Consider the following 12,677-nt stretch of genomic DNA (forward strand, 5'->3'; position numbering starts at 1 on the left):
TCTCAAGAAATTCACTCTCATGTAAAGGTTGATTAACTGTTTTGACTTATACTTCACTCTGTTTGCTTCATCTTCAGTGCGAGTATCTTTGCTGTAAATCAAGGTATTTATCTCAACTTCTAATCTGTCGACAAATTTATTAACCGTTTCAATCAAACTATGAAAGGAGTCCTTTGTTTTTGTCAAACCCTGATCTAGTTCATCAAATTTTTTTCTAACTTTAACAATATCTGAATTCAAATCGTCTGGTAATCTGTCATTCTTATCAATTTGCATTACCACGACCTGCCATATACAATGCAAAAATGCCAGAGGTATTTGCATGCAATCCATGTCCTCTTCGGTGAAAGGATAAGAAGAATCCGAAATAATGTGTATGAGCTTCACACCTTCGACAATGTTTATTTTATTTTGTTCGACATTTTCAAAAATGTCAAAAACATGTTGAACCAGATGTGGTACTTTTCCATCACAATAACCCTTCGACTTTACAATCTGAAAAATGGATTTTCCAATCTGTTCATCCAGTTTTGAAAGTATTATCTCCAGTTCGTCAACAATAACACCAGTACGCTTTACAGGTTTTGTTACCTGTGAAATTTCAAAAAGGTCTGCATAATCAATCATTTATCCTTAACAAACATGGACATATTGCGCTGAGGCAACAACTTCCTAGATACCTTTAGCTATTATCATATGCCGATTTTTCAAACCAGACGTTTGACTTCTCATTGTTTTGAATTTGTTGTTTGATATATAATGACTTACATTTTTGCCCATGTAATTTTTAATTCAATGTTTTAATATTATAACGAATATGTACATCACTAAAATCAAGATTTAATTTGTATTGTGGTATGATTTTTATCGACTATACAAGAGTGTCGTCAATTCAAATCTACTTTTGTAAAGGTACACATGTAAATACTTATGTGTTTTGACAAATCCGTTTAATAAAAAAAAGTAAACAACGAGGATGTTTTCTTTAGATTATAATTGAAATTTCAATTTTACTTTTGTTTTGTTTAACCTCAAATGAGACTATGTAAAACGTTTTAAGTGTGAATCAAGCAAAATCATTGATTTATTATATAAAATGTATGTTGCTCAGTCAATATTCTCCTGTGTTGTGTGTTGTGAACTTGTCTTTCGTTCCGTGGTTTTTCCTTTTTGTTTGCTTTGGTGTTGTCATGTCATTACATTCAACTTATGAGTTTGGAATGTCCCGTAGGTATCTTTCGATTCCTTTTCAATAATTAATACTTTTATACAATTAATGATGTATATGTACTTTAATCTTTCTGATATCTGTAAATGTATTTTAAATAAATTGAAACAATGGCTGGTAAAAAATTGTCAACACTGTAATTTTTCTTGGTAGAATATTATTGAATCAACAAATGTTTGATTTATCATATGACTTTTTCTAGTTTTTGCTAAAGATGTTTGTGCATGTGTGTGTTTGCTCCTTGTTTGTATACTGAATGTATTATCTGTTTTTACAAGTTGAAATACCGAAAAAAAAATATGTTGAAACACCGACAAAAGAAGAAGAAAGACTATAATGTGCTTGACGTGATAAGACTGAGTCTTTGGGGTTGCCTAGAAAATATATGTTCATGTAAAAGTTTCCCAAATCTTATATTGACCTCTAATAGTTTGTGTTTAGAATAGTTTTGGAATAGAAGATTCCATATGCTGCGGCCAATGAGAAAAGAGAAATATAAATGTCATATTATCAATTATCATAATATACAAACAAGATGGAATAATACCGTGTCTATGGTATCAAACATTTACACTTTACTATAATTAAACATACGTTAGCTTCTTTTACGTGTCCGTCGAGTTCGTCTTCGTTATTTTTCATGTTATCCATTCCCACATGAATATTATCTAAAATTAATTATGTAAAAGTGTTTCTCATTACAATGAGTAAAGAAGAATAGTTTAATACCGCTGCATATGGTCTTGTGCTTGTCGGAAAGAAATTCTTTTTTGAAGGTATGTATCAAATTCAAATAACATTTAAAGCTTTGAACTTTGTCAACCTTTCGACAGAAATTACATAAAAACGGTTTCTAAAATGAGTCGGATCTGTTAATATGTAGCTTGAAGAACAGCTAAACTTATTAGTATATGTTTTTGTGCGTAGATTTCATGTGTACCTTTTGTTGATTCACTAAGAGGCTTTGAGATCTAATAATACTTAACCAAGCATTGTGCTTGATTAAACGCTCAACTGATATTATTCCATGTATGTAGACTTGGTATATCTGCAATGTTAACTTGTGGATCATATAGAAAGACACTCACAAACACACGAACATGTAAAAGAATCAACTTACGCTTCACGAAAAATGAAATCACAATCAACGAGGTAACAAATGTTAATGCTGCTACTGCTGCTGCTGCTGCCATTCTGTGTCCCCCTAAGATTTTAAACAAAAACATCAAGTAAATCATATGTCATAAGTGTAGTATTTTCATTTGAGAATAAAATTGCATACCTCCTCGTGATCACGAAATAACGAAATAATAACAAACGAAACATAGTTTTTAGGTGAAGGTACTAATTAGACAAGAGAACGGAAAAGGCAACATAATTATTGTTAGAAGGAGAGATGTAAATGTATTTGGTATTTTTCAAAATCAATATAGCATTCTGTGATTGCAATACGTAATTCACTCACGAATATCTTTTTTTATTGTGGTCATTATAAAGACACTTTATGATCCTCATCAAGTTGAACTCTGCAAATTAACACTTTTTTGATTTTTTGGTTTGAAGGACTTTATAATTGGGTAGTCGGTCAAATATGCATACAATTGAATAGAAATAAAAGAGCATTGTGTTTCATTTTATAAGACTCATTAATTTTGATGGATGTATTTGGAATTGTAGGATTGGAATTCTTGGACGTTGTCTGTGAAGGTCAGTGATCGAATTCAACTAAAGGTTCATAAAAATGAAATCATTTGAATTCACATGATACTAATTTTATGGATATTAAAATCTAATAGACACGGGGAAAAAATATTCTATAAGACATGACCTTCTTACCTGAATTGTAGTAAGGTGTGAACTGCTATAAAATTTGTATTTCTCAAGTCTTATATCCAACAACTAAACTTTCCTTACTAACCCAAGATCATTTGTAAGATTTCTAGTTAATAAGAATCTCTTTTCGAAGTATTATGATGAGTAAATGTTGAATCATTTGATAGTACATGTGTCCTGGAAAAATCTTCAGGAGTTACATTCTCTCAGTAACAAATTCCTAATTACTGTTATCAATATCTAAAAATTCAACATATCGAAACCTGATGTACAGAAGGTCAGCATTTTGGACAAGAATATTGAAAAAGATGTAAATACACCGTTTAAAATTATCAAATTCATAACATAACTATATATGAAAAACTTGAGTTTGTCTTCAGAAATTGATTGTTTTAGTTATTAAATTTGAAGAGACGGAGTGATACCAATCTGATATATCTAGACGGTTGTGTGATCGTAAATGCAAATGATGAACAGAAACATCCATACATTCTAATGTAAAGCAAATACGGTTTATTAAAATTGTTTGAATGTTTCTTCCAAAAAAAAGTCTAGCGTACCAAATTATAAGTCTGGTATATTTAATTAGTTTATTTCGACGATTCGTGAAAAAAAAAGAATCAATCACATGAAATATATTGTTGAACGGTTAAGATTTTTTTTTTCATTAGGTCAAAAGTTAGTCTTGAAGAAAACGAATTATTTATTAGTTATGATTGGCTTTGAACTACCTTTCAGTAACACAAGTACTCTTACTTCGGTGCTCCGTGTCTATCTTTTTCATTGATAGTTGTTTTTGTTCGTTGAGTTAAGCAAAATGCAATGCATTTTTACAGTTTGTTCTTATGTTATTCTGTTACACAACTGTCACATGTCTGGTGAAGTGTTGAGAACTCACAAACATGTTTCACCCACCATATGTTGTATGTCTGACATACTAGTTAATCATAGATTGTTTAGTTCAAAATTGTTATAAATAAGGCAGTTAGCTTTCTCGTTTAAATTTTTTAGCATAGCCGACTTAGTCATAATACGGTATGAGTTTAAGCCAGTTTTAGATATGTCATAACCCGCACATACCTTTTCCGTAACCTATACCCAATTTGTGCTGTTCTTTTGTATATTTTATGTTTGCATATTATCCAAATTTTAATGATACTTCACAATCAACACTCACTTGGTGGAAGTGCTAAATTATATATGTTGCTGCCAACAATTTTCTTTTTCACTGATTTTTTTTGGCCTGACCTGGAATAGCAAAAACATGTGTTTTCAAAAGGGTCGATTTTAAAACGAGTATGATTTCAATTGCCATTTACACACACTTCCTTTTAGTAATAACATGCATTTCATAAAGCTTCACACATTTAAATAATGTACATCATTTGATTTCTTGTTTATATCTGAACGTTACTTATTAATTGTAATCAAGAAATACGCTTCAGAAGCGCTAAATGTTTGCAGATATATCCGTTTTGGTTTTTTTAAACTTGAGGATACCCGAAATCACGCGTTCTTCTCTTCGTTCAAAATATTGAGAGAGAGAAAAAAAAATAACTTAAAATAACCATATGTATTGCTTGTTAAATCTAAGACAAGACCGAAGTCTGAGTATTGCTGTACCCCTTTTTTGCGATTTTTACCTATTATGTCTGTTTGTTTTGTTCACACAACGTTGTCAATATAAGAGATTTTCATTCAAGTGATAAGTTTAGCTAGCTATAACACCAGGTTTAATCCACAATTTTCTACATAAGAAAATGCATGTATCAAGTCAGGAATTTCACATTTGTTATCCATTTGCTTGATGTGTTTGAGCTTTTGATTTTGCCATTTGATTACGGACATTTCGTTTTGAATTTTCATCGAAGTTCGGTATTTTTGTTATTTTACTTCTTATTCAATTAACAAAAATATGTTAACTGTTTCTTTTAAATGCAAAGTTATATACACATTCATTAATAAGACTCGTTACCCCTCAATAGTACATTTAATTTAAAGGGTACTTAAATGTGTTTTCATTTAAACTTGTCGTTAGCAGATACGTTAATTCATTGATCGCATACTTATATTAAATTCTAAAATAACAAAAATACCGACCTCCAAGCAAATTTTAAAACAGAAAGTCCCTTATCAACACAAGTGTTAAGTACTTCACAACTGAAGTAACCATGTGTTTTTTGCAGGGAAACATGCATTGTAATTTTGTATCTACTGAAACAGTCATAAGATATTAAAAGAACAATCAACGATATGTGTTGGAGAAGAACCCACAACATAACACAAAAGCTAACCTGAAGAATTCAAAATAACAGTGTTCACAGAACTATTAATGAAAACTAGAATCGACAAAGCATCATTCCTCCAAATTTGTAAAAGATGGATTGAAATCGTTTCAATGAATATTTTCTCAAATGTTAGTAATTCTACATAAATCTAAGCAAATGTTTTGGTTACTATATCAACTATAGAAATGTCTTTCAAAATGAGTAATGAGAAAATGAAAAGAATACAGTAACCATGGTAATATGTGAACAGCATAGTTTGCATTATTATTGAAAAGTACATTGAAAGGCTGATTTTCACATAAAAAAATGATGCAAACGATTATCCTTCATATGCATGCCTGTAAGTCTGTTCACATGATATTTGAAAAGGGAAGAGAAAGATACGATATTTAACAAGAAATTATTGTAACAATACAATGCTCACAAATGAAGAACCCATCAGTATAAACCCCTTGGAACTCCAACTATTATTCAATCCATCTATCTTGCAGAAAAAAAATGATTGAGGGCAGGTTTTGATTATTTACAAGATATTAAAACATTCTCAAATGACACCTGATGGAAATGACCCTTGGGGTCTCTTGTTATGTATAAATCAAATCATTTTGATATTACAAGTAAGAATACCTTTGGTGTAAGGGTGGGGACCCAAACAATTTATAAGACATTATAACATTCAGAAATGGCAGGGGATTGGCGACCCTTGAGGACTAACCCTATATTCCATTCGATTTGTTTTATCATGTTGACCATTTCCAATTGATAGATTCTCCGATTTCGTTTACATCATTGTGTGAATTGATGTGTGAAAATTAAAATCAACAAATGTATTAAGGTAGCTTACAAAATAATTAGTTATAAAATAGTCAAAACTTACTTTACTTGCACAATGGCTGGGGAAACTGAAGGATATGTTGGACCCTGTGTACATTCAAAATCTGCAAATAATAAGATATTCAAGTTTCATTATTTGAAAAACAGAAAATAAATAAACGAATAAATCGCTACTAGAATATTAATTGTATGATTATTCATCAATAGAGAAACTGATGAAATATTTTGCATTTGAAACTTAAACAAAATTTAAATGCATTGATCATACAACTAGCACTTCTGTGACTAGTTTAACTTTAGGAATTTACACCGGGTGTTTAATTTTATTCAGCTCCCTCGAAGATGTATCTGTGTCTAATATTTTTTTTCTTAATTTTTAACATTCATTTTGTTGCCAATCTATTGAAAATTGTATTCATATTATCAATTGTATGCGTCATTTATGACTGCTCTTACCTGATGTCAACACATTATCCATGGGGCAGGGGGTAACGTAACACGTACAATCCTCCTGCTCCGGTAGACAGAATCGATTATTTCTAGGCCGTACAAAAAAGTTGTATCCTTTAGTATAGTCACAACTGCATTTGCTATCTTCCATTGTAGAGTCATTAGCAAATATGAATTGGCCCTCTTCCGTACATGACGATTTGAGAAAGGCGCACTTACTGAGTTTGGAAGAATAAAATTTGAAAGGTTGGTAGCTGTTGGCAGAGCAGTTGATATTCCTTTTACTACCTTTAATGACATACTTTTGACCTACAATAAATATGTTCATAATATTCAACAAACGAACATGTCTTTATGTTGGGAACAATTACAATACGTTTCGCATAAGATAAGGTAGGACAAGTCCATTGTGTGAAACGAAGGAATTTAAAGTGTAAATACATCACACAATGGCCTTGTCATACTTTCTCCTATGAGTATTCAAATGGTAACGAGTTATATGTATTATGAAATAAAACACCTATGTTCATAGAAATACAGCACCTCAATTAAATGATATATGACGAAAAAACAAACAAATGTCCACTTAACACTACAGACAAAACTACATGTTAACTGTAGCCTGAATAGTACTCTCAGGTATTAAGGGGAAAAGAAGCATCTCCACTTGGTATAAAAACATCTGTACTCCTGCTACACACTTTGTTTGACTATATGTCTGTCTAAATATAGTGCCATACAGAACAAATCTTAGTTTCATGAAAACATGGCAAATGTTTGATACCAATCATATTTTAATATCAATTTTGTAAAACCTTTAACATGACGATGCTTCCCTAATTTTATTAACACCATATCTGCTGGCCATATCAGGAAATTGGCATCATTCTAATGAGTTATTTGTACCATAGAAATGAGACATAGTACAGATAGTAGGATGGCATAATTCATGGTTGCAAGTTTGGTACTTGAAGCTGCATTCCATAACTGTGAACATTTTCTGATTCGGTATGGATCATTACAAGTACTTGACCTGTTTTGCTTGTGATTTAAATGGTTCATCATATTGCCTTTTTAGGAAATTGCTTTATGCACCTTATGACCATATTGATACTTATCATTTCAAAATGATTGACGAGACAAAGTATATTAGCTAACATTTCTGGATTACCTTAAATCGTCTCAGTCTAAATGGTACATAAATAAATTAAAAAAAACGTTTAGATTTGTTCTCTTCCTGAAGTCAAAATAGTATTTGTCTTCTATAACTTATGTTGTTTTTTTTTATATTCTTATTCATGTTTTGTCATCTACTTCTTTTTCGTTTATTATTAATATTTGTTGATACTTGCCCATTCTAACAAAATCGGGTTTATATGAGCAGGATTCTTTATAGGAATCATGACGGAAATCTAGTAAACAAGAATAATTTTCCTCTGTTGTATTACAATACCAATTGGCGCGTATCTTTCTGTGTGATTCATGTGCACATTTAAAATCATATGCTGTAGAAACAGATGACACCATTATGACAAAAAATATCTACAAAATAAATATAAAACTTATCAGCGGTTTATTTTATAACAATTTATGTTGATTTTACAAATGATAATCAACTTTATATGATGACAATGACTATAATACAACATTCTTTTTAATGTACAATATCGGTATAAGAAAAGAAGATATTTTATGATTGGCATTGATCGACACACATTAAAACTACTTATAAACAGGTACTTCTATGTCTGTATTCGATTTTTTAAAATTTTTTAAACTATAAATAAACAAAACAATTCCTTATTACAAACTTCAATTTTGATTGCTCATATTCAATATAATAGCATCATGGTAAAAAAAGTAACCCAATGTTATGGTTTCTCAAAACATCAAATTATTTCTATGTTTTAATAAACGGGAAAACACATAGTTGTTCTTATCACCTCCTAGTTTCTTCGGATTTTAATCATTGTAGGAAACAGATGGTGCCCATACCTAAGATTAAAACTTTAATGATAAGTTTAAAAATTTATCGTAGATGTATCTATATCATACTGATTTTGTTAATTGCAGCTTCATTATGGACTTTCTTACCGCATGTATCACTGCCTTAAACATGTCATCTTCTATATGATATTGCTTCTGTATTCTGTCCTTGAAATTTCTCTACACTCCTGAAACAAATGATTAAACCAATGGTCACGTATAAACAATATCGATAAAAAATTAATCCGCTTCGTATTCCTTGATTCTATGTAGACGACTTTTAATAATTTTCTAGATTACGAAATTAAATAAAACCCTTATAGACAAAACTAATTCATAATGTATTAAAAAAAATGATAAAACAAACCCAAACCATCTGGGTGTGCTTTCTTTTGCAAGTATCTCAACTATAAGCGATTGTCGGATAGTTTTGTACTTATCTTACATGGTACGCATCTCAAATGTGAAGCTTAAAAAACATATTAATATTTTATAACACAGACATAAAGTCTACTGTTTCAAACTGCAAATGTGGAAATAACATAACAAAGAGATATTCAGACAGGTTCAGAGACACAGAAAAAAAGATAAATGGACGGACACACAGAAAAACAGAAATAGAGACGGACACACATAAATACATGATTTGTTTGCATATATTCCATTGCGGTTTGATATGGAATAATGAAGGATACATGCTTTCGAGGAAATATAGCAACTTGTTATTGTATTCAAATAATCTTTATTTTAATTTTTCTGTAGCCTCTTACTCAACTCAAGTCGAACTGAATTTAACCTTGAAAAGTAAATCAAGTTCAGCTTTTTTGTCAAATAAAGGTGAAATGCACATACCTCCCAAATAAAGATTTAATAATCGATTAAAGGTATCTTTTCGAAATATGACAACTAGTCATTTAAACCCATTTTACGAAATTAAATACGATTGAAGGTTTGAAGTAATGCAAAAAAGGTTGTACATGACCGACGGATAAATATTTTGTAAATTATTTTTGAAAATAATATCAGATTTAACTGAACTATTTTGAAAGGTTTCTAGAAATAAAATCAACAAAGAAAATCTACTAAACCTATTATTAAGGTAAATCTGTAATGTATGAATCTAGGAAAAATCAAATGTTGAGCATATCTAACTTAGGTTATGACTATAGACCATGCTAACGACGTACGGTTGTATATGCTATAAAATATCCCTTTATAAATTCGTACACCTGAAGTGATTTTTACTTTTAAATTAAAGCCAAAGATCTATAAGTTCTTTAAAAAGTTAATAGCTGTATAGCTTCAAAACATTTAACAGAAAAGCCAAATCAATCTGAAATCAACTTTACAAGATGGACATAGATTAACTTATCATATAACGATCCAATATAGCCGTTGTTGCCTAATAACTGTGGGTAGTTTTTCGAATATTGAAGCGTTACATTGAAAGTTTAAGAAATAATTAAATGATCATATCCAAAACCGTCCAGCGTTAATTCAATTAATGATCTTTTATTTAACCCACCTATTGTTCTGATATGTTAATACTTATATGCTCGAAGATTTGTCAGATATGAAAACAATTCCAATTTCTATAAACACCTGCGATGTGTACTTAAGAAATTTGAAATGTGTGAGACATTTAAATAACTTGATTGTATTGAAATAAAGACATTTACCCTACTTTTAGTGTGCAAGTTTGATCACGTAACATACAGTCAAAATTTGAATTGATATCTATCAAATTACTATTTATTGGTGGTAACAAAATTCTTATGTGTTTATACTGCTGCTTAGGGATACTTTTTATATATGCAGAAACGAATAAATCAGTACTTTATATCCATTCAAGGAATTCATATGAAAATTTCCATAAATTTAGAAGAGCTAGCAAAAGCAATTAGTTTCTCTGATATTTGGTTATTAATAATAACCAATAAGTTTTCTATTAATTTTATATATTTAAGATACCAAAATGTATATCTTTATAATGCGTTATATGTTTGAATGTCTAAATATTCTTTAAGTCTTAACTTGTTGGCATTTTATCCTATATGACATAGAATAACTGGGAAATATCATGCATATTCAGGATAATACATTGAATTGATATTCTTGGAAGTCTTGTCACCCAATATGAAGCAATGCATATTTGGGCAGCATTTGAAAAAGGGGGTATGGTATGAACATTAAAAGATTGATGTAAATATTCCTTCTTTAATTATGGTAAGATTGATTCTACAATTATTTCATATGAAATTGCATTATCACTGACAAACAATCATTTTATTTAAATAAGTGATAGAAGCTTACAGGTAATAAATAGTTGTTGATCTATTACTTATGGATTATAAATATACACCTTTAAATCAAATGTCAGATATAACATTTAACAAAAACGGTAGACATTTTGTGTATAAACCAATACATGCATGCGAATCTCTAAATGTGAACATAAAATAGGGAAATTTCATTTTTCTTGAAAATGTTAGTTTTTTTACGTCAAATAAAATATACGTACAAAGAAAATGTACAAAATATACCCTTGTCTTACCTTGATAAATACCGGAAGTTAAATGTACTGTTAAAGTTGTATTAATAGCTTTTATTTAAAGCCAATATCAGCGATTTGTTTGTAATGAACATTATAGAATGATTACCAAGTTTTCTAATAGAATTAACTTATTGTAAATTTAAATGACCTATAACAGTTCTTAAGTGTTTAACTATCATTGATTGAAAACTGATAGGCGTGTGAATGAGTGTACATATGTCACCTCTGATAGTGTGAGTTCGTTTATTATTTCCTAGATTCTTTCTATAAAGTCAGAATTGATGTAGGCTTATCCCTTCGATTCCTTTTGGTTATATTCAATTTGCTTCTCAGATTTGTATACATGTACATCCCTGACTTTCATTCTAATTTTAGCATTCCTATCGAAAGTAAAATTCAGTAAAGCGCTTTACAGGAACCACTTTGTTTTCTTAATTTGATTCCATTCATGCCTGAAAAATAAATATAAATATACGACCACAACAAAGATATGAATTTCGTATGCTATCAAATCATACTGAATTGTTAACTCAAATAGTATTAGTCATTGGCTAGGTCTAATGATGATATACTGCTAAGTTTGCATATAGTTTTTGTAAATTATATATAAAACACTCTCCCAAACATCAACATGACGGAATAAAATTTACATATTACATTTTGAATGAACGCAGGGGTGATATATATCTTAACTATGTTTTCATAACGTCAGTAGAGATCCATTGATGACATTGAATGTTACTCTAAATGTACGTCCCTATGACAGCTATTTGAACTTTAGAAGACATATTTACTACGATAAGTCAAGTTCATACTCTCCTCCTAAGCAGAGCATAAATAAAATGTTAATAAGAATGTTGGACAATATTACATTTAACGGCGGTCATCCGTTTTTAATAAAATTTCCAATTTGAGGCCAATGATGTGAAATCAAAATTCTTTACGGATAACAATGAATAACGGGTTTTGACAACATCAATATAATGCTTAGTAAGCGAAAGAACTATACGTAAAAGATAATTTTGAGAACAAACAAAAAAATTAAATCGAAACACCTATCAAAAAGAAGTTGGAGCAAATTCACAATGCTTGAAAGCTTTTACGTGAAGAAAGAAAGCAACAGTACTATACCTATGTTCAAATTTTATAAATCCATTAAAAAGACGTATCAAGGTAACGAACAAAAACTAATCAGGTAATCGCATGAATTCCAAACGACAAGAGACCGGCTTCATCGAAATTGGTTGATTGCGGGCAAATATTTCTACTGTAATAAAGATATCATATTTATTATGTGTTTTAGGTTAATGTAATTGCGTGTCTCAAAGTAATGCGTTAGTATTTGCACTTTAAAAAGGCCATTGCAAATGTATGATATTGCTGTAACGATGCAATTTTACCAGAGATTTTAATGCATTGACGTTTTCGATTGTATTCATATATTTTTGAATAGTGGGTGCATTTTGTTTATGATAACTTTTCCTCATTCGACGCATTTAAGTAA

This window comes from Mytilus californianus, unplaced genomic scaffold (genome assembly GCF_021869535.1).
Source record: "Mytilus californianus isolate M0D057914Y unplaced genomic scaffold, xbMytCali1.0.p SCAF_9, whole genome shotgun sequence".
Classification (NCBI taxonomy): Eukaryota; Metazoa; Mollusca; class Bivalvia; order Mytilida; family Mytilidae; genus Mytilus; species Mytilus californianus.